This window comes from Chelonoidis abingdonii, chromosome 8 (assembly GCF_003597395.2).
Source record: "Chelonoidis abingdonii isolate Lonesome George chromosome 8, CheloAbing_2.0, whole genome shotgun sequence".
NCBI classification, from domain to species: domain Eukaryota; kingdom Metazoa; phylum Chordata; order Testudines; family Testudinidae; genus Chelonoidis; species Chelonoidis abingdonii.
Genome location: NC_133776.1, coordinates 30556073 through 30575908, shown reverse-complemented (window position 1 = coordinate 30575908; position 19836 = coordinate 30556073). Strand labels below are relative to the sequence as shown.

Sequence of the window (19836 nt, the reverse complement as noted above, 5' to 3'; positions counted from 1 at the left end):
TCCCTTCCAGTTCTATGAGATAGGTATATCTCCATATATTATTATATTTCCTTAAAAAAAGGCGGACATTATGGGACATATCAACAACTCCTGAAAATCAGTATAGTTCCACTGAAGGCAACAGAACTATGTCAATCTACATCCACCTAGGATCTAGCCAAATATTTCTTAAAGACAGACACAACAGCAGAGAGACTCTAGTGTTCTTCAATGATTTCTTCCCCTTCTAACTTTATCAGTGCACTCAAACACTAGCAGATGCTGTTTTAAAGTTTAGTTTGCCGTGCAATTGGAGCACACAAAAGAGGAGCCTCCCTGGACTGTGGTTTTCATGTTCTCAAAAAGACAGATCTGGGTGAAGGAGAAAGAGACAGATTCTCAGCTGGTATAAACCAAAGTAGCTCAATTGACTTCGTTGGAGTGATGCCAATTTACAGCACCTTAGAATCTGGCCCAATGGGTACCAATATGGGTAGGCATAAATTAAAATATGAAAAGGAAATAAAAAGATAAATGTGAAAAGTGTGTACTATATTACTGACTCTAAAGAATTCTGTGTGGGAAATGAATGGTTTCAATCTTGCCCCTCCTTGATATTTGTCCACAGATAGAAATCAACCCATTATTTGGAGAAAATTTTCAATATTATTTATCTCTGTCCAGAAATAAGCCTGGGATAGAATATTAGGGGATAATGCAGGTCAGGACTGAGAAGCACTGATGGATTTATGTATATACTTTATGCTGTCCACAGTGTACCCGTTCTATGATTGTCATAAAAGCAAGTGGGTTATAATATCCATCAGAGACCCCATTAAGCATAAACTACACCTGATTTCACCCTGTAAAGCTCTCAGCTGGTTATTGATAACCCAAAGGTACACAGATGGAGACGCTATCTCTGTACCTTTGGGTTATCAATAACCAGTGACACCTATACCATTGTGTCTTAGATGATCAAATGGGGTAACATCAAGTCAGAATGAAGGACGAAACTGGCTCCAGAAGAACAAGGCTGTATTTTATGCACAGTGTGGGATATGGAAAACCTGGGTTTTGAGGACCAGCTATAATAGTTTTCTAGTAAGTGCAATATAAACCTGAAACCCATTCAAACTAACCCATGCTTGTGAATTTTGGCAAATGGTTAAGATTGTTCTCACAGCCATGTAGACAGAATCATGTTAGCTGGCCACCTTCTCCCATGCCACCCAACAGCTTCCCATCTGCCCTAGGAAGCCCTGTGACTCACTCTTGTTGCCTGTATCAGAGGGGTAGCCGTGTTAGTCTGGATCTGTGAAAGCAGCAGAGAATCCTGTGGCACCTTATAGACTAACAGAGTTTTGACCAGCTTTCGTGGGTGAATACCCACTTCGTCAGACGCAGGTAGTGGAAATTCCAGGGCAGGTATATATATGCTAGCAAGCAAGCTAGAGATAACGAGGTTAGTTCAGTCAGGGAGGGTGAGGCCCTGTTCTAGCAGTAGAGTGTGGAAAACCAAGGGAGGAGAAACTGGTTCTGTAATTGGCAAGCCATTCACAGTCTTTGTTGAGTCCAGAGCTGATGGTGTCAAATTTGCAAATGAACTGAAGCTCAGCAGTTTCTCTTTGCAGTCTGGTCCTGAAGTTTTTTGCTGCAGGATAGCCACCTTAAGGTCTGCTATAGTGTGCGCGAGGTTGAAGTGCTCTCCTACAGGTTTTTGTATATTGCCATTCCTGATATCTGATTGTGCCATTTATCCTTTCCAGTGACTGTCCAGTTTGGCCGATGTACATAGCAGAGGGGCATGCTGGCATAATGACGGCGTATATTACATTGTGGACGTGCAGGTGAATGAACCAGTGATGGTGTGGCTGATCTGTGTTATCCTATGATGTGTCGCTGGTGTAGATATGTGGGCAGTTGCATCGAGTTTGTTGCATGGATTGGTTCCTGAGCTAGAGTTACTATGTGCGGTGTGCAGTTGCTGGTGAGAATACGTTTCAGGTTGCAGGTTGTCTGTGGCGAGGACTGGCCTGCCACCCAAGACCTGTGAAAGTGTGGATCATTGTCCAGGATGGTTGTAGACCCTGATGATGCGTTGGAGGGTTTAGCTGCGATGTGATGGCCAGTGGAGTCCCGTTGGTTTCTTCTTGGGTTTGTCTTGCCAGTAGGAGCTTCTGGACACTCTGCTCTGTTGATCTGTTTCCTAATTTCCTCGTCGTGTATTAGTTTAAGAATGCTTGGTGGAGATTTTGTAGGTGTTGGTCTCTGTCTGAGGGGTTAGAGCAGATGCGATTGTACCTCAGTGCTTGGCTGTAGACAATGGATCGTGTGATGTGCCCGGGATGGAAGCTGGAGGCATGAAGGTAGGCGTAGCGGTCGGTAGGTTTTCGATATAGAGTGCAGTCAAAGTGTAAAAAAGCAGAAACCTTAGGTATCTGTCATTGCTAGACAAAATATATCAAGTATCTGCCCAGGATAACACTTCACAGCGTGTTTGGGGTTTCATCCCGTGTGTCCATTTGTCATTATTGTCTATTTCTGATTTGGTGGCAGGTTGCTACTTAGCATGATGCTATTCCTGCCATCTCTTTCCTTTCTCCTAGGGTTAATCACAGTTTTTCCTCATCGCTTTTTAATGGAAAGTCTTCTATCATTTCTGGTAGTGTGAGCAAATATCTTTCTAACATTCTCTTGTAGTCTGGATATTTCAATTTCTTTTTGTCATGGGTTGCACAGTCATTCATCTCTATATTTGCATTGTGCTTTGTGTCTCCCTGATTCCAGCTCTAGTTCATGATAATTGATAGCGTAGTTGATAAAAGTCTACCTTAGTTTTCCACTTTTCAGTCAGGCTGTAGACTGCTAGTACAAAAGTTCTGTGTATGGCCATTGCAAGACTGATAGTCAAAATACTTTGATTTGGAACCATTGAATCATTTAAATGTTTCATGCTGATAGTGTCAAAACATTATTGAAACAAAATGAGAAAGTCACAATGAATTGTTTTGCAACTTTTTCATCAAAAATTTCATTGAAATTGACATGTTCTCATGAAACATTAAGATTGCAAGAAAACTTTTTCTGATGAACAACTGTTCCATAGAGATTGTTTACCAGCTCTACTCAACAATAAATTGTCTGTGTTTGCCAGCCCACAGAACATCAGCATCTCCCTTTAGTTCTGCAATTGAAAAGAAAGGTTTATCTTGTGGTGCAGGCACTGGTCTGTGACTCAGGAAATCTTCAATTCCTGGATATGTGTCAATGTGTAATTCACTTAATTTCTCTTTGCCTCAATTCCCCATTTGTAAAGTGGGAATACTTCTTCACAGGAGTGTTGTGAAATAAATAAGAGATGCGCTGCAACAGCAATTGGTTGTTACATAGAGTTAAATAATTTACTACATTGATAATGGTCTTCAAAATATTTTTCACTTAAATTGTTTATATCATGAACTTCCCAAGACTGCAAAGGACAGCATTCTATATCCTTACATACTCCGATATTATTCACCAGTGCCAGGTTATCATATACTATAGCAACTGGAACTGGAAAACCATCAGTTTCTGTACTGATGCACGGGCCATAAAAAGAATTGACCAGCAGAATATTCTCATACATTTGGGTTCCTTAATTTAGCAGATCTCTTCTTTCTATCTAGGGGCTTATACATTTCCCATACTATAATATCTAAGCACTTCAAAAATATTGATTGATATCAGTGGAATCTGTGCCCTAGTTTGGGAGTAGTTTTTGATTCTTAGATTGCTAGAGTAACAGGATGGCCATCTAAATAATCATATTTTTTCACTTACCTTACTCCTTGCAGGTGAAAATCCCAAATCACTTTACAAACACTGAGTTGAGCCTCACAAAACTTCTGAAAAAGTGCAGCAAGATTGTGATTTAAGGTCACACAGACAGTCTGGGGGCAGAGATCTGAATAAATCCCATGTCTCCTGACTCCCAGCTCTATACCTTAATCACAAGTTTATCTTTCCCTCCCTGCATATTCAGACATCTTAGGCACTGATTTTCAAAAGTAACTATTGACTTGGGGTGCTTCAGTTTCTGAGTGACCAACTTGACACACCTTAAAGAGACTTGATTTTCAGAAAGTGCTGAGTACTTGCCCGCTGAAGCCCAGGTTTCTTCAATATGCTTCCAAAAATTGTTCCTTTTGAAACTTCTGGCCATTAGATTGCAGGCCCTTTGTGGCAGGGAACATGTCATCACCGATTTGAGCACTGACGAGCACAATGGGCCACGATCCTGATTTTGCAACCATAATACAAATGGATCTATGATTAATAAAAACAAGACCTTTGACACAGGTTTGCTACTTACCCCCTCTCCATGTGGTCTTCTAGAGCTTGATTCCAGAGTTCACAGGGGGCTGACAGAACCTTCTGCATGGTTTCTCCATAGCCTCCCTTGCTTGCATTGACTGTGAACCTGCTGGGCCCTTCCACACCTGCTATGGTGTAGGAAGATTTCACATGAATTAAATAAATGAAATAAATAAGGAGATTTACAATGTTATGCTACTGTTTCGAAAACAGATATAAAAATCACTCCTTTTGTTGCCACCACTAAAACTGGGAGAGAGACTAAAACAGTGACTCAAATATTTTCTAACTTTGAACTACATGGATCAATGACTGTTAGACAAGCAGGATTTTCAAAATAAGTGATTCTCTAAAATATCTTGGGGAAATGGCTGTGATTTTACAAGACCACATATTTTTGTAGTAGTTTGTATATACATTTTATTTCTTCCATCAAGGAATCACAAAATGCAGTCAAGGAATTAATTTGAAACTTGAAAACTAAAAGGGAGAGGGAGCTTGTATGTGTAGTTCTGTAGCTCCAGACTCTTGTGTCTAACTACATAACATATTTCTGTTCCACAGGAGGTAGTTTTGACAAATTAGAAGTCTGAAAATTTTCTGATGGTGTAAAGGCTCCAGCTGTCATTGGGGAGATAGTGATCAGATTTCATAACTGCATGGTCCCCTGACTCCACTAAGAATTCCATATGGTCATCCAAATGTTTCTACTAAACCTAAAAAATTCCACTATGGATTTTGCTTATAGGAAATAAAACTCTTCTTTTATGAATTTATCATAAAATGCCCACTAATAACAAAGCATTGTGGATTGGGTCTCCAAAAATCTGTGTCATACCCACTCTGTTATTTTATTTTTACACTGAATAGAAATGACAGCAATATGTAACGTACCCAGGGTCTAACTTTTTATTCAGCACAACCTACATAAAGGAGAGTGGGTTGTTAAGTGGACATGCACTGAATAATTAAGTTGTATATATGTATGTGGTGATAAACAGAAATTCTTCAGACCTCTTCCCTTTTTGTATAAAACCACCTCTGTTAAATTGTTAATGCTATTACTGTGGACAGACACTTTCATTCATGTCAAAGATGTCAGCATAAGACTTACACAATAACAAATGACAAATGCATAATTTATTGATTCTTAAATGGCTATGTCCTTGGATGTATTTCTTATAACTAATTTGCTTAGGGACACATGGTTCATGCAGACAGCATCTGTTTCAAAAAAAGGTCAGTGCTATATTTTAAAGTTAAAGGCAGAAAAACATAATCTTTTCTTTGCAATGTTTCTCTGTTCTTTTAGCCTAGGAACTTGATTAATTCTCATTCAGTTCTGTCTACTGATTTTTATACCAAATTCAAAAATGTGCAATCTGTTGTTCAGTTTTGAAACCATAATAAAGTTGTATATATAGAGTGTACTAATAATCAATGAATATATGAAGTAAAAAGTGCACAGAATTTGAGTGGTGTATTTTGTATATGCTGAAATACTTTTAAAAAAAGTAAATATTAGTTAAGTTTAAATGTTTTGCTGTATTACAAATATTACTATTGAAGCCACTGATTATTTGATCTAGTATAAATAAGAGGTGCCCATATTTTGACAGAGTAAGTTTATTCACTGAGTTTGTTTTATTCAGATGTACAGTGTATGTGTCTGTTTCTACGAAGAATATTCCTACATAAAATCTACAAACACTGAATATTGATTTGCTAGTTCCAACAATCCTATCTCCATGATAAGCCAGGCTTGCTCTTTAACTCTTTGCACCAAGTCTTTTCTTCCCAAATGTATACATACATAGGACCTGATCCTGCACACTCATGGTCATGTGAGTAGTCTTAATTCACACAAATGCTCCCAATGATTTCCTTTCATTAATATTAATGCATAAATCAAGTTTTTCCATTGAATTTCAATCATATTTATTATTATCCACTTTTTGATTGATACAATGAAATATAAACAGATGTTCAAAATCAGGTTGAAGTTTGCATTGCAAGAGGAGGGAACAGGTTTACATTATTTAGAAACTAACACTGGCATTTTAACCTGTTTTGAACAGCTAAGCACCTTTTGCTTTTATGTTTCACTTTGCAGCATACACAAAATGTTTAATTATTTGAGGATTAATGGAGGTAGTTTATAATTAAGCTGAAGTATGAACTGATGTCATCATCTCAGTATGATGATATACATTTTTATGCCAAAGCACCTGTTGTTGTGGAAGGAAGCAGCTGATATCATTATCTACTCAGCCAGATAGCCCTGTTTCCTGCTGCTTAAAAAATTATCTTAAGGGTTACCTAAATTGGGGTAACACAGGATTTACTTTTTCATATCCAGGACAGGAGAGAATGCATAAAATGACTTTATCCACAAACAAAGATAGAAGGGAAAAAAATCTTTTTTACTAAACTAGATTATATTATCTATTTGCTAGGAATCTAGTGTGTGTGTGTGTGTGTGTGTGTGTGTAATAATACAATGATGGTTACATCCATAAACTGCTTCTCAAGCTAAGGAGTTATGGGCTCCTGGGTTTTCCATCCATTCTCTTGGCAGACCGTTCCATTTAGTATAGTCATAGATATAGTGATGTAAGAAACCTCTTGATACAATAAATCCAGCCCCTGTTACAAATGAAGTAACCCTGCAAAATCTATCCCAAAATATTATATCCAATTTTTCCATAGATACCTTATGTATTGATGTGTCTATAGTTTCCTAAGGTAAATTATTCTACCATCTGTGTCATTAAGACTTATTTTTTAACAAATATCTATCTTGCAGTTTTCCTTTTTCTAGTTTCAGGTCATCACCCCTTCTTTTCCCTGATCTTATTTATCATGCACATTTTTGAGTGCCTTAGCAACAATGGTAAGAGTATGCTTAAATAATCTCCAGTAGACATCCACATGAAAAGATGTACTTAGTCACTTATAGTGGTAATTGCTTCATAATTGTTAAAAGTGCTTACTGGAATGGTTTCCTCAGAACAAACAAGCACAATGTGCCCACTGCAACCTTCATGTGACTAGTTTTACGTGAGTCTGTCTAGCTGGAAGAAAAGGAGCATTGCCCCTTTAGGGTAAGGGAGAAAGCTTACACAGATGGACAGGAGTGGCAGGAAGCAGTTCAGGTCAGGTAAGAAGACCATTGCATTGCCCTTCCTGCTGACTGGAAGAGGGGTGGGTATTTATGTCCTATGCAATCCCAGAGAGGCCTTCCTTACTAGAATTAGTCTGGCAGCACCTATCCACTCATTAACTTGGCAAAAGTACCAGGTTTCATAGACTCATAGACTTTAAGGTCAGAAGGGACCATTATGATCATCTTGTCTGACCTCCTGCACAATGCAGGCCACAGAAACTCACCCACTCACTCCTGTAACAAACCCTAACCTATGTCTGAGTTATTGAAGTCCTCAAATCGTGGTTTAAAGACCTCAAGGTGCAGAAAATCCTCCCACAAGTGACCCATGCCCACACTGCACGAGGAAGCAAAAACTCCCAGGACTCTGCCAACTTTGCCCTGAGGAAAATTCTTCTGACCTCAAATATGGCGATCAGTAAACCCTGAGCATTAGGCAAACTACACCAGCCAGACTGCCCAGAAAATTCTGTAGTAACTCAGAACTCCCACTCCATCTAACATCCCATCACACCAAGCCATTGGGCATTTTACCTGCTAATAATCAAAGATCAACTTTAATTGCCAAAAAGGCTATCTCATCAATATATCCCCTCCTAAACTTTCAAGCTAGATTGAACCAGATATGTCTTGTGTCCGAAAAAAAAAAAAAAAAAAAAAAAAAAAAAAAAAAAAAAAAAAAAAAAAAAAAAAAAAAAAACACTCCCCTGGAAGGCTGTTCCAGAACTTCACTCCTCTAGGTTAGAAACCTTCATCTAATTTCAAGTCTCCTGAACTTCTATGTCAGTTTATAATCTCATTTGTTCTTGTGTCCACATTGGTACTAAGCTTAAATAACATCTCTCACCTCCCGTGTATTATCTCCGGATATTATTATTAGAGAAAGAGTTCATCAGTATCTCCCTCCAGCTTCTTTGGTTAAGGTCGTAAACAAGCCAGTCTCTTGAAGTCTTTCATAAATGGAATGGTTCCATGTCCCCGGATCAGCCTAAGTAGCCTCTCTGGTACCTTTCCAGTTGAAGTTCGATCCGTTCTTAAGACATGGGAGACCAGAACTGGCACACTGCAGATCCATGATGAGGTCTCCAGCGCAGTGCGTTGTATATTGGACTGAACTCTCCTTATCTTGTAGTGGAAATACCGTCGCCGATGCCATCCCGAAGGAGACGCATTACGCTTTTTTAACACACATGATCAACTTGGTCGCTCAGAGCATATTCCTGTGATCAACAATATGCCCGAGGTCCTTGCTCCTCCTCTGTAGCTTCCCAACTGGATGTGGTCCCCATTTATTATACTAAATCTTGTGTAGATAATCCTTGATATCATGACCGTTGCAGCTTTCGACTATTAAATGATTTCATCCGTAGTAACTGATACTTCTCAGTTTACACAGTCATCCGACTCCTGTATATATCGCCGGTGCTCTCTCTCTGGCTTAGCAATACGCGTCCCCACTTTGTGCCATCCGCAATTTATCTTCGCGTTCCATTTTTTGTTGCCAAGGTCAAGAAAAGATAAATAAGGATTGGTCCAAACCGATCCCTGAGGAACTTTCACTAGTAACCTCCTTCCAGCCTGACAGTTCACTCTTCAGGTATGACAGTTGGTATCTCCCCTTTAGACGAGTTGCCTTATCCACTCTTTCAGTTTCATATTGATGCCCATGGCTTTTCCATGTAGTACTTACCCGCATGTGTGACCGTATTCGAAATGCCTTACTGGAAAACCTGAGGTGTAAATTAAGATCCACTGTGCCCTTTGTCTAAAAATCTGTACCTTCTCAAAGAGTAGATCAGGTTGGTTGGCACAATCAGTCTTACCTTTGTAAAACCGATGCTGTATGTCCCAATACCGATTGACCTCAATTGCCTTAACTACTTTCTCCTTCAAAATTTTTCCAAGACTTGAACACTACAGAGGCAAACTAACAGGCCTATAGTTTACCAGATCACCTTTTCTTTCTTAAAAATAGGAACTAGTTTAGCAATATCCAGTCATAGGCACAACCGCAGTTACTGATTCATAAAAATTGTTTTAATGGCTTGCAATTCATGTGCCAGTCCTTAATATTCTTTGTAAGATTATCTGGGCCCCCTGATTTACTCCCATTAGCGGTGTCGAGTTTGGCTCTACCGTCAGATGGATAATATCTACCTCCAGATTCCTCATTCCATTTGTCATCCTACCATTATTCCTAAGCCCTCATTAGTCTCATGTAAGACTGAGGCAAAGTATTTTTTTAGATATTGGGCCATGTCGAGATTATCCTTAACCTCCAGTCCATCCTCAGTGTTTAGCGGTCCCATTTCTTCTTTGTGTTTCTTCTTATTTATATGGCTATAAAAACTTTTAGTATTGGTTTTAATTCCCTTTGCAAGGTCCAACTCTACCATGGCTTTTGGCCTTTCTCACTTTATCCCTACATTGCTGACCTCAATAAGGTAGCTTCCTTGCTAATCCTCCATCTTCCACCCTTGTAGGCTTCTGCTTTTTCTAATCACCTCTCTGAGATGCTTGTCATCCAGCTTGGTCTACAACCTGCTCTTATGATTTTCCCCTTTCTTCGGATACAGGCTTCTATAGTCTGCAACTGACTCGAATAATTCCAGGCCTCCTCCAACCTTTAGATCGCGAATTTCAGTGTCACTCCACTCCCTAACATTCCTTAATTCTTTAGAAGTAGCCCTTTGAAATCCAAAGAGTCCCCCTAGGCCCAGGATCATTTGTTGTTTATCCTTCCATCTAGTTTGAACTGAATGATCACTCGAACCAAGGTTGTCCCCTATAATCATTTCTTCTATGAGGTCCTCACTACTCACCAAAACCAAATCTAAAATGGCATCCCCTCTTGTTGGTACAGCAAATACTTGGTGAAGGAATCCATCAGCTATCGCATCCAGGAAAATTTGAGCCCTATTATTATTACTAGCACTTTTCCTCCAGTTTATATCTGGGAAGTTAAAGTCTCCCATGATCACACAATTCCCATTAGTATTTACTTCATTAAAAACCTTAAAGAGCTCTCTATCCATATCCAAATCGGATCCCAGCGGTCTGTAGCACACCCCAAGCACTATCTCAGGGGAGGCTTTAGTAGCTTTCTTTCCCAATGTGATTTTTGCCCAGACAGACTCTGTCTTATTCATTCCATCCTACCTCATCATTGATGTACAATGCTACTCCACCACCTTTATCTTTATTTCTGTCTTTCCTAAACAGCACATAGCCTTCAATACCTGTACTCCATACACCTTTTGATCCACTCATTGCTCTTTTCTTGGGGGTCTGGGAAGGAATTTTCCCCTCACCACCAGAGTGGCCAGGGTGGAGTAGGGGGGTTAGGTTATAATGTCACACCTAAATATGTAAAATTTGTGGGGGATGTGAAGTGCAGAGACTTGGTATGGCAGGGATTCTGTTATCAGATAAAATGGATTGGAAAAGGATTGGAAGGCAAGTGTCCCTTAGGGAAGCTAAGGAATGGAGTTTGGGGCTCCTATGTCTGGTACAATTTGTTACCACATGCTCCCAGATATTTTAAGTGAATAAAGTTGTGGCCTAATGAAATCACATCCATGGCCTCCTGTCTTTCTTCTAGCTTAGCCAGACAATGATGTCTCTCTGTAGGACTAGTTTTGAGACCTATGTAATTTGTATTCTATGCAATAGATAGATCAATGGATGGTGTTAAGCTGTTCATGTTGAGCTTCAAATGAGAAGGGAACCTAAGTGCAGTAGCTTCCTATCAGAGATATACTTATTATGGTGTGCTTTATAATGAGGGTTATGCTAGGGATCAAATTACTATCCCAATAGGCTACAGTGTAGAACCGTGATCATTGTGACTTTGTGCACATTAGCTGTGTGGTTAGCTTATATGTGTATGTGGGAGAAAGGCACCTGTCTAGATACTAATGGATATTGAAAGCCACAGCCATCAGTGCTGAATCAAGCAAAGTCTTATTCTAATTTTTTTTCTCTTTCACATCAGAAAGCTTTCCTGTAAATTAGGTTTTCAAAAAGTTATTTAACAATACAGAAAGCTATACTGACAGACAAAATGCACAGTAATTGCTTGTGGATATGCAGGATGTTTACAGATGATGTATTCTAACTATGAATGCTATTTTTCTATTTATTAGACTTCAAAGAAGATATTGCTTTCTGTTTTTCTTGATGCCCAGCATTTGTGGCTGACCACAGGAAACAATATACATTTTTTTTTTACAAATCTAATACATACAATTTCACTAAAATTCACTAAAGAAAAATGAGACTTGAGAAGTTCATATATACTTAATAAGACTCCTTCAAGACTGAAAAATCCAGTTGTGATCAAGTTCACAGTAAGAGTAGATTGATGACAACAGTTAAAATTCCTGTACTGTTGGCATCCTAAGGGAGGTTCTCATGCTTTCTATAGCCAGAGGTTCAAATACCTCCAACCTACACAATTCATTATGTTGTAAGATGAGTCTTGGTCCTTGGTCCTTCTATTCCATAGCACCCTTCTATTCTTCTTTTAGTCAGGTTCCTAATGGACATGTAGCTACATCTTAAAAAAATCCCCACAAGTAGTGATACTTGATATACTTATGGGAGCCTCAGCAGAGCATCCAAAGGATGAATGTTCATGGATGCAGGCCTTGAGCTGCACTAAAATAGAAAACAATACATTTATTTGATCATTGTTTTTGTACAGTTTGATCCTTGCTTTACAACCTCAAAATTATAGCTATATAGTCTCATTTTAAACCCGTTTCAGTATCCTGACATAAGTGTCAAGATATTATTCTACAGTTTGTGGTCCTCAGTAGGATTTCCACTCTAAGGCCCCTTGAAACAAACAAACAAACAAAGAAGCAAGCAAAAAAAGCAAATAATAATTGAGTAAGTGACTCTGGGATTTAATCCAGTATTTGGTGACTTGTGACTGATCTTAACCAAATCCTGTGCCTTTTGCTGTCTCCAAAATCTTTTCTATTTCTTGTGCCTTATAATTAGGTTTTGTAGCACATAAATAATCAGAATCTGACACTTGACTATTTCATTCCAGTGCATCACCAGTACCTAAAGCTACAGAGCTATACTTTCTCTTGAACAGAAGCAGCTGCAACAACATATGCATATCCAGTGCAACACTGGATCAAGTACAGCAACCCTCCTTCTGTTTTCTCTTTTGAGGATGTTTGTTTTAAACTTTTTTATGAAGAGTAAAGAAGATTTTCCATATCTGGTATCTAAATTCTTGGACTATCTGCATATGCAACTGGACTCGGCTTCTACACAAACATACCATTTTCTTCATCTTCTGAACTAAAAAAATAGATATCTTAAACATGCAAGCGTGGGAAAAAATGTGAACCACAATGAGACAAATGCCATATTATTACTACAGAACAAAATGAGCCAAATTCTAAGCTGGTGTAAAATGCTGATTTACACTAGCCAAAAGAGGGGCCAATTGGTTTTATTGCACAAATTCTATTACTGACATGTGCTTGATAATCAGGGCTCTAATTCTGCAACTGACTGTGTAGCCAAACCCTTGTGCCTGTGTGGAGCCAACATACAAGCGCAGCGTTTAGTTGTACAAGTTCCATGAAAATGCTCTGGAGATTCTGAAATGGCTCAATTCTTTGCAGCACATGAAGGGAGTTTCAAGATTCATGAAACGTATTATGACTATGATATTTGCAGCTTATACATTTTTTTGTTTTACAAACAGAAATAACTTGCATTCAATAAATTAGATGTTATTTAGTCCCTTGGTTGAATTGTGCGTGATTTCACCTCCTCATGCTCCACTGACAGTCTGAGATTTATAGTTAGTGGAGTGAATTTTTGGCTGTCAGAATGTCCCTTGGGACTATTACAGATCACATGTAATTAGGGTACACCTACCTTTTGAGTTGGGGGTGTATCCACTACATTCTACTTTTGGTGCACTAGCTAGATCAGAGCTAGCACAGCATGTTTCCTTGAACTAGGAATTGCATCACCAGTTTGAAGTATAGACACACCCTTAGAACAGCCCCGTGGTCTACTCTAGATTTCTCTCAAGGCTGAACTTCCCCCTGGCAGCCAGGATCCCAGAAGAGCAAAGAAGGCATAAAGACATTTTCACTTTCCCCTTACTGCCGTTATCCACTGCTTGGCTGCATTTCTTGAGGGGCACAGGTCAGAATCAGGTTCACAGGATTTAGGATTCTCTTCATCATTATTACCTCCAAGTGCCACTCCCATTGCACTTATATAGGAAAGAAAAAAGTTGGTCACTTAACTTCTGAATGAAAATTCTTCACTGAAGTTATCATTCCACTAAAAACAATCGCTGACATCCATATAAAAATGTGAAGAATGATCTTGGTCTGGTTCAGTATATTTTTCTGTATCTTGCACTACTGCCCTGAATTACTCTCAACATGCTCACTGAGAAATGAATCTAATAAAGTGATAATTACATATCTTGCAAAGCACTTTAAAAGCAAAGAAAAGCTAGCACTGTCTTCCACTCTTCAGCAAACACTGTTGTAGGGACCTGCATCCATTGTGCGCTGATTGACAGCTCTGCGCCTTTCCATGGCTATTTGAGATAATTATGTGGAAAATCAGTGCCAATGACGCGTGTTTAATTGGGGTATTACCAGAAATCTGTAGATCACTCTGGAAGAAATCTGAATCCACTTGGAAAACCAACCTGCAAGTGCTGGCAAAGGACAAGACACTCAAGCTTCACATAGCAAATAGGTGAAATACTTGATAACCAGGGAAAATGTGAGCCTTCAAATTCTTTGCGTTAAAGTAAAGATACAATATATGATATATTAAATAATATTTACCTCAACAATTCATCAGTAAAATATGATTTCTTGTATGAGTCAATAACAAAATAATGATTAAAAGGCTAAATGTTCAGTTGGTGTAAATTTTCTTAGCTCCAGCTGAGGAATTAGCCCTAGAAAATTGTTTTTCTATTTCCTTTTCTATGAACAAGACACTACACAAATGTCAGCAGCCAACCCATCTTTGCACTCCCTTTCTTCTAAACTCTGAACCAGAGTAGGTTTCTGAAAAAAAGCATTACCTATTGGTGGTACTTCCAGCCTCCAGATAAACCCATACCAAATATTTTTGTGGGGAGAATTTGGAGAAAACATACCCAGCAATGGGAGGGTTATAAAACATAAGGATTAGAGGTCTTTTAAACTACCAGTTTTGCTCATAAATGTTAGCAAGAGAAAATAGATATAATAAAATTAGATCCCAAATGAAACTGTGTTTTTCCAGCAGTCAGAGTGTTAGACAAAAATATGGTGAGGTTCTGTGGACTACAAAAAATCCTTAACATTCATGAGCAGCACCATGCAGCTCTGCAAAAGTGTATTGCAGCATTATGACATTTTGGTGCCTATGAAAGCTGATTTTGTTTTTCTAGGATATTTGAACCAACAACCAATATGGCTAGTGTTGGGTAGGGTGGTTGGATTGTCAGTGGGTCTTTTTATTTGCTTGGTTTTTAGTGAACCATGAACAATATATTTTGGTGTTTGGGAGAACATTTGTGCACAATTCCAGTGAAGGTTTCTATTGTGAACCCTGGGTGGCTTGCACTCCCAAAACATCTTGCCTTTTCTGCTGTGTGGGCATTCTCTCCAATCAAGTTTGACCTGCTCAAGTTCTTGTTTCCAGGATTAAGTAATGTTAGTCATTGTTTATCAGCAACCAGACTCTGCTGAAAAAAAAACCCTTCAGAGAATAACAAAGTCCTTCTCACAGTGACTGCTGGGTTCTGAAATGTTGAGTGCTCTACCTTTGGCTATTTAGTTGTACATAAGAAGCACATAGAATCTTACTTTTCATGGACCGTAAATAAACACCCAATCCAACACTTCAGCACATTTCTAATTGTAATGCAGTGTGTAATGTTTCAGTACACAACACTGATGTTTTTGGTCATTGAATAGAGCAGAGACAGTGATGGTTAAGTATGTGTTTGCATTATAGTCACAGTGTGAAATCATTATGTTAAATTTTTCTGATTATCTTCTTCAGACAAAATGAAAAAAATTAGTTCAGCCACAATCCCTTTCTACAAGAAATGGGGTTTGAGTGGGTTGAAGAAGAGTCTTCTCTAGAATTCAAAGGCATCTACTTATATTCCACTTAGTCCAATGAAAGGTAAAAGATGAATGTTTAAACACTGGCATGCTCCCACCCTCTTCCCCTGCTATTGATATATTAAGCAACTGGCACCACTTACTTGAAATGAATATGAAGCGCATCATGACAAGTAAGAGCAAGATTTGACCCACAATTTATATATAGTAGAGGAAAAAACACTCATATTTTGTCTTAAAAAAATACAACCTCATGTACCCATATAGCATTGATCTTGCCACAAGACAGCCTCTCAGATATGGGAATAATCTCCCAGCAAGTCCGGGTGGGAAAATGATTTTCCAAGCCCACAGATATTTCTGAGAGTACAATTTTTTTTCTCTGTCTCAGATCAGGACAAAAAGTTGAAATCTCAAATACTTGCAAACCAAAATATGATTTTTATCAGTTCAGGTCAGTTGAAACATTTAGTTTCTGTAATTTCATTTTGACCTTTTTTATTAATTTCTTTTTCAGTCTAAATTATCTTACAGTCATTTTGAACTAGAAAGCTGGAATTTTGGTTAGAAAATATCAAAATGAAACATTGTAACAATTTATCAACTTTTTTCCCTGACATTTTTTCCACTCAAGAAATTCATCAAGCCCAACTCTGTTTCAGTTTAAATTTTGACGAATTGGCATTTTTCAATGAAAAAACAATTAGTCAAAACATCCCCTGACCAGCTATAGTCCCAGTTCATTTCCCTCTAGGGCTAGCATCAAATTCTGCTGTATATGCAGGAAGTGTCCTCAGTTCTTATCGAGTTTTTTCCTCCTCTGTGAGAATAGGTCAGACAGATCTCTCCACATGCCAGTCCAGACCTCTTCTCCATTGTGTGCTTTCTGGGAGAGAATTTTTTGTGAAATGTCTAGGTTTACTCTTGCTGATCCTGTAGTACTATTTAATCTATTCCTGTGAAATCAGTGATCATCAATTTTTCTCTACCTTTGACTTTCTCTTTCATCCCTCTTCCAACTCCACACTTGTCCTTTTCTGCCAATGAACTTTTTAAAGAAAATAGACATTATCCTACAATAATGGTTCTTCCCCCTCTCATTCTTCCTTCCAGTCCTATTCCACCATAGTCCTCCTTCACACCTGCTCATCTTCAATAAATTCAGTTATCATTTCATGGGATCTGCTTCTTACTTTAGTTACAAAGGGCCTAACTTCAAAAATATCTATGCTTTCAATGTCCATGCTTGTGTAACCAGTTTAATTAATGAACAGCCATCTTAATATGCAAATAACCTATTTGCATGCAAAGTGGTAGTAAATGTGTGGGCAAATCCAGACCATAATTGTATGTGGCTTTTTCAAACATCAAACCTAAAATTACTAAAAGAAAGTTGTTGGGTTTTTTGGGGGGTGGCAGAAGGGTATGCAGTGAGAATGCAGGTAAGTGTATATGGTAGTGAGCAGAAAATCACAGCTCTCTCCCAAAGTCATTATCAGAGCAAGCCATAGAACCAAGAGACACAAACCATGCATCCTTTCCACGTGTTCCTTTTAATCAGTCACACAATATTTTACAATACAGAATTGAAAGACGGTTGGCAAGCAGGAAAAAAAGGACAGTGACCAAAGAGACAGTAAATGTGACTTTATTTTGTTATCTTTTAAACAGAGTATGACCTAAAAGAGCAGGTATGGTTAACCAATACAAGAAGCCATTTAGTGTGAGCAGTGTCTAAAGATATTGTATGGTGAATAAATTAAACCATTTCACGAGGGCAATGGAAGGACAGGAAATTCAGAGGCATATGTGTGACAGAAAAGGTGTACTTTAAGGCGAGTTGGGATAGAATGGGGCATTGTGGATGCACAGAGATATAAAATAGCTGTTCCAGATTATAGGAGTGACATCAAAGATGCTTTTGCACCATGAGCTTGAATGCAGTGGCAGAGTAAAGAGGAGAAGGAGGACTCACCAGGTTGAGGAGGTGTTATAGTGTAGAACTGAATCTTGGGAATGCAAGGGGAATTTGCACGGAAGTCAATGAAGTTGCAGGAGGAATGAATTTGGCCTAACTTATATGTGCACAGATATCCATGTGAGATGACAGGCAGCAACACTGTGCAGAGACTTAAATCTCTAGAGCTGGAGCTTGGGGAAGCCATAGAGAAAAGAGTTGCAATAGTCAACTGACATGGATGAGGACTGCATCTGGGTGAACTACTTGTAGTGAACAGTTTAATCAAAGCCTCTGGCCCAATCTCTGTTTGCAAATTATTCACAAAAACTTTGATTTTCACTAATAAGTTTGTTATTTAAAATTGACAAATTCTTCATACAAACATATTTCAGACTACAAGTTGTTCACAAACTGTGTCCCAGAGATCCATTTGCTGTTCAGCTGGGTGATTAGTCACATCACTGTAAAACTATACAGAAAAACTTAACAGTCATTATTTGCTACAGCAGAAAAGACAAAAAATGGGAAGATCTTTGACAGTGCTCCCCAAAAGCAGAAGCATTTTTATAGTAGCCAGACAAAGCACCAAAAGCAGGCACAAAGATACATTTTGCTGATTTCACATCACTCTTCATGGCTCTTCCTGCCTAAAACAGCCTTCTGAACTGGCTTTGTCTTGTGGGCGTGGCCTGTGAGGAGAGCACACAGAAAAAATAGTCATACCATGCAATGCCTTGCAGGCTAATTACCTTTGCTCACAATAGAGATGGTTAAATTATTCATTGTAATATTATACACAATGAGCTTAGCTCTTTTCTTGGTATAAAAATTGTTCCCAAGCCAGCTTTGTTTTTTACAGATTTGTTGACAAATCATTATTTCTTATGAGCTGTTCATGTGAACAAATTTCAGGTTATAGGTTGTTCTCAGATGGTTCACTTCAGTTAGTCACTTTCTATTATTTACTCTGTGTGATCTAAGTTTCATCATATTTCTCCTGCTACCTGGTTGGATGACAGAAAAATGGTAAAGAATAATGAATGGTGATTGGTTAACAGAAAAAAACAAACACACACAAATTCTAGTACACATATGAAGAACAGTCATTCCTCAATACACCCCTGCAAAAAGAAAAACAACAACAATCATCAACCCCAGTTAGAGCAAGTGTCTAGGAATAGTGAATAAAAAGGGGCAAAAACATGAAGACATCTAGCAATTTGAACAAATATTTGTGAACCCTGTTTTGCAGAATTTGGCCACCCCTAGATTACAACCAACTCTCTGGACACTAATATATCAATTCATTCACTCTATCCTAGAAGTTGTGTAGCTTCATTCACCTCATTGTCCACACAATTCCTCAAAAACTTCTCTATTCCCTTTCAACATTTTAAATACTTTAAAATATAACTCAGCATCTATCATGCTGCATTATGTATCATCTATCCAACTTCACTATGTATGCTGATTCTTCCATCCTCAGTCTCACACCACTTACTTCGTCTGCTTGCCTACAAATTGTTTCTCCACTTACCCCATAAGAACATAAAAAAATAACAGACATACTGGATCAGACTAAAGGTTCATCTAGCCTAGTATCCTGTCTTCTGACAGTGGCCAATGTCAGCTACTTCAGGGGGAATGACCAGAACAGGTAATCATCAAGTGATCCATCCCCTGCCACCCACTCCCAGCTTCTGGCAAATAGAGGCTAGAGACACCATCCATGCCCATCCTGACTAATAGCCATTGATGGACCTGTCCTCCATGAATTTATCTAGTTCTTTTTTGGACTCTGTTATCATCTTGGCCTTCACAATATCCTCTGCCAAAGAGTTCCACAGGTTGACTGTGCTTTGTGTGAAGAAATACTTCCCTGTCCAACCCACAATTATCTCACATATCCTTCCCCATCTCCTTGGTTCATATTTTGTCTATATGTTGTCACTGTGGGTCAGATTATGATGCCTTTATTCACACTGAATAGTACCTTCTCCATCCCATCCCATTCAGTAAGACTACTCATTGAGTAATGTACTACTTAATGTGAGTAAGAGTGGCTTTTGGATTGTAAATCTTTGGAGGAACTAAATAAGTTCAACCTGGAAAACTGATAGCAAAGGGAAATATGCTAATTATATACAAGTATTTGAAGAAGCTAAACACATACAGTCAGATTGTCTGCTAATGTAAATCAATGTAACTCCACTGAAGTACATGGAACTACTTAGATTTACCCCGGCTGAGGG

General features: G+C 38.5%; 1 protein-coding gene across 1 annotated transcript in view; it reads right to left on the bottom strand.

Annotated features, from left to right (window-relative positions):
* Window positions 1–17243: 17243 nt before the first annotated feature.
* The window catches only part of ZIC4 (Zic family member 4), a 255479-nt gene continuing 252886 nt past the window's right edge, over window positions 17244–19836 (bottom strand). The window contains exon 4 of the transcript XR_012656370.1: window positions 17244–18273. The gene's annotated coding sequence lies outside the window, so the exon portion shown is untranslated. The remainder of the gene's footprint in view (window positions 18274–19836) is intronic.